The sequence below is a fragment of the Leiobunum rupestre genome, chromosome 9 (assembly GCF_980474605.1).
Source record: "Leiobunum rupestre chromosome 9, qqLeiRupe1.1.hap1, whole genome shotgun sequence".
NCBI lineage: Eukaryota > Metazoa > Arthropoda > Arachnida > Opiliones > Sclerosomatidae > Leiobunum > Leiobunum rupestre.
Genome location: NC_143392.1, coordinates 57726663 through 57730828, shown reverse-complemented (window position 1 = coordinate 57730828; position 4166 = coordinate 57726663). Strand labels below are relative to the sequence as shown.

At 36.9% G+C, this 4166-nt stretch overlaps 2 long non-coding RNA genes across 2 annotated transcripts; one reads left to right on the top strand and one right to left on the bottom strand.

Annotated features, from left to right (window-relative positions):
- The first annotated feature begins 847 nt into the window (after positions 1-847).
- Positions 848-1445, top strand: LOC149931597 (uncharacterized). Its single transcript, XR_016474116.1, has 4 exons — positions 848-999; positions 1057-1122; positions 1190-1293; positions 1354-1445. It is a non-coding gene; the product is annotated as an uncharacterized LOC149931597 (long non-coding RNA).
- A 1530-nt stretch (positions 1446-2975) lies between these two features.
- LOC149931596 (uncharacterized) lies at positions 2976-3463 on the bottom strand. Its single transcript, XR_016474142.1, has 3 exons — positions 3186-3463; positions 3092-3134; positions 2976-3024 (listed from the first exon to the last, which is right to left on the bottom strand). It is a non-coding gene; the product is annotated as an uncharacterized LOC149931596 (long non-coding RNA).
- Positions 3464-4166: the final 703 nt, after the last annotated feature.

Below are 4166 nucleotides of genomic sequence, written 5' to 3'. Positions count from 1 at the left end.
ACTCTGCCTCCCGGTCGCCTGGGATTACAGGAGTGAGCCACTACTCCCGGCTACAGTATTCGTCTCAGAATCAGTTTGCGATCTCACCGGGCGGGATACGAACCCGAGCCCTCCTGCGTGACAGGCGAGTGTTCTAACACAGAACCACCGAAACTTATTTCGGTATTAAGAAAATTATAAGCTCAGCTTAAGCGGAAGAGTATATTAATCGGGGGAATTCTGCAGACTTTCCTAGGAAAGTTGTGACACGCCTTCTTTCTTTCAACTTTCTTCTTGAGATTTCATTGGGCGCGAAATCACATGTCGCATTACGTCCCCAGGGACCGTACAAATTCGACCCCTTCGCTCCGATTGGTTGTCGTTACGTCATAGAATGACACCACGTGATTGTGAGGCAATAATCGCCATCTATTCGACTCCGAAGGACCAAGTTCAGTTTAGTTCCGCAGCCAGATTCAGTGGGCCCGTGGTTAAGAGTTCTCATAGGCTGAAGTGGTCGTGACGTATGCCTATTGTAAATGGCTACAGAAAATTGAAGGGGGAAAGATTTCCCCCGGGAATTTGCCGTTATCTCTGACGCAATTCCGGGGAAAAGAACTTTTAGCTTGGAGGCGCCTTCTATCTTTGAGCGCGAAAACTAACATCATGAAATTTCGAACGGAAGTGAGTTTATCAAAAGGTCACGGTCAACCGGAAAGAGTGCTGAAGGTCACTTTAAATTTCAAAATGGCGTGTGAAGCTGTGGAAAAGGTCCCCCGAACGTGTGTGCTAGTGTCGTGTATAATTTGTAAAAATGTCGATAAAAATTATATGTAAACCGTAATTTACACGATCTGAACGTTGAAAAATTAGGTATGGAGTGCAAATTTTTACGAAGAAGGTATATTTGAAGGTTTCAGGTTACTGGAAGTCGTGCATTGGTGTAGGCCTGTAACCCTTGCCTTATTTTAAACAAATTAAGATCCTTTTTTGCAAGCCGAAGAGGTTTCATCTGCAAAAGTAAGAGAAGTACACTTGTTATAACGTTTAATTCTTAGACTAATTAAGTACTTTTAGATATCGTTCGTGACAAGGTACTGCGATATGGATAAGAATGGAATTTACTCAATACACGAAGAGCTGGTACGAACATTTTCATGTTGAGAATAATTTTTATTTTAACTTTTGTAATAATGGTCCCAAAATTTAGAAGGTGGCTTGATGGTTTGTGATTACCCAACAACTTCATTGTTGATTCTATCAAAACTTGACACGCTTCGAGACAGAAAATGTCACGTTATACAACGAGCTTAAGTATGATGTCCATCTTTTTCGTAACTCTATGTGAAAAAGTAACCAATTTTCTTCTTACAGTCCTGTTGGTCTCACCATTTTCAAAGAGTGACCACTTCTCATTCTCCTTTGAAGATACCTATTTTAACAAATGACGGTAAAGGACAACCTTTTTCTTGTTTGTAGCAATAAAGCAAGTAAAGGTGCAAACTTGCCAGTTCAGAGCTCTAAAAGTATCTACGAGTCGTTCAACTGTTGCAACCATGTCAAGGTTATTGGAATGGAATTCCTTGGGGCTACAATTGATATAAATGTTTCAATCTCCATTGACACTACAATTTAATTAACCGAAAGGATCTTTAGAGTAAGGAGTGTCAATAGCTCCCAGTCATATTTTATGGATGGTGAGGCTCAATTAACTGGAGATTCTTATGGCTTGTTCAATTGGTAAAATAGTATTAAGTATTGTTTGAATTTTCGCAATTCGTCCAGAATGTGATTATAAAGCATTAAGATAAAAGAAATGACCAGCTGAACTCTGTTTATTTACATAGTCATTATTTGGAATTATTTTTATAAGAATTTCCTTTAAAAATAATATATATTGCTATTAATCAACGAAGATCTAAAATGTCAATTAGTATTTTAAAAATATATGAAGTGTATTTTTTGACTCTTAACTGATAAGATTTTGCTTAGTTTTATTTTATTTTTTCAAATACGGGGTAGATGGCGTAGTTTCCTAGAAAGTTTGTATGAACCAAGAGTTACGTTTTTTTCAAGCAATGTTCAGCTTCTAACGTTATTCATCGTAAAATATCAGTAATAAACTGAAAAACTTTAATGCTACCGATTTAACAGCGGGAAAGGTTTTTATCGGGGTCAGATAAATTGGGATATATTTAACATCAACTTAATTACCTTTTCATAAATATGCTTTCTCTTCAGTGACTTAATTGATAATATCCTACGTCTATAAGATTTATTTAAGTATGACACTACCTATTCATATGCGAACGTTTTACAAGAGATACACCGGGCTGCGTTACCAAAATACATACTTATGCAATATTGTGAATTTTTTAAGCCTAATTGCCAAAACATTGGTTTTTCAAACAATTTGCAGAATTAAGAATTTTCTACCAACAGAACCAAATGCTACCAACATTTATGTAAATTAGTTATATTTCAACTCAACATAGTATTAAGGGTTCAATTAATTTAATTGTCCGCAATATTACAGAAATAAATGTTAGCCGATATCGTAATTTAACCTATACTGATTTTAAAAATTTACAATACTATTATAACCAATATTTAAGTGATTTTTTCCGATATCAAGTTAAGTGGCGCCATCTGCCTTGTTTTTGATAAAATAAGTTTAAAAATATCCGTATCGAAGACTTGAACCAATTCTCGACAAAAATAACGATATCAGTAGCCTATCAACTCCTAACATAAAAAAAATTGGTTATTTTCTAAAACATTGTGCACCAAAGAAAATGCTGAATAAGTCGCCTCTCTTATACATATTTGTTAATATTTACTGCGGAGGATTTGATATTGACACGCAAAAAGTCAATTGTTGTTCTGGCAGTTTGTAACTCTGCAAGAAAGAAGTCTCAAAATGTGTAATTATTATTATTAGACGATGAACTTTTTTACCATTACTTCTAAAAACTCTTCCTCTTCCTTCTTCCATAGCGAATGAGATGAGGCCATTGTATGAAACCCAAACCATCAAGCTACCTTCTACATTTTAGTACCATTATTACAAATGTTAAAATAAAAATACTTTTCAACATGAAAATGTTCATACATATTTTTGGAATCGAATCGCTGTACATTGTCACGAATGATATCTAAAAGTACTTAATTAGTCTAAGAATTATACGTTATAACAAGTTACTTACTTTTGCAGATGAAACCTCTTCGGCTTGCAAAAAAGGATCTTAATTTGTTTAAAATAAGGCAAGGGTTACAGGCCTACACCAATGCACGACTTCCAGTAACCTGAAACCTTCAAATATACCTTCTTCGTAAAAATTTGCACTCCATACCTAATTTTTCAACTTCCAGATCGTGTAAATTACGGTTTACATATAATTTTTATCGACATTTTTACAAATTATACACGACACTAGCACACACGTTCGGGGGACCTTTTCCACAGCTTCACACGCCATTTTGAAATTTAAAGTGACCTTCAGCACTCTTTCCGGTTGACCGTGACCTTTTGATAAACTCACTTCCGTTCGAAATTTCATGATGTTAGTTTTCGCGCTCAAAGATAGAAGGCGCCTCCAAGCTAAAAGTTCTTTTCCCCGGAATTGCGTCAGAGATAACGGCAAATTCCCGGGGGAAATCTTTCCCCCTTTTAATTTTCTGTAGCCAATTACAATAGGCATACGTCACGACCACTTCAGCCTATGAGAACTCTTAACCACGGGCCCACTGAATCTGGCTGCGGAACTAAACTGAACTTGGTCCTTCGGAGTCGAATAGATGGCGATTATTGCCTCACAATCACGTGGTGTCATTCTATGACGTAACGACAACCAATCGGAGCGAAGGGGTCGAATTTGTACGGTCCCTGTGGACGTAATGCGACATGTGATTTCGCGCCCAATGAAATCTCAAGAAGAAAGTTGAAAGAAAGAAGGCGTGTCACAACTTTCCTAGGAAAGTCTGCAGAATACCCCCGAATGAATCGGACTTGAAAATTTTCGAAAGGGTCGGCCACTATTTATTTTGCTCCGGTTTTTTTAGTCGCAGCCAAAGGTATTTTTTTCTTTCCCCCTTCTTTCTTGCTTGTACCCCTCTCTCTTCCTAGTTCCTTATATTCCCTTTTCTTTCTTTCTTCCCTATCCCTATCCCTACTGTCATGGCACATG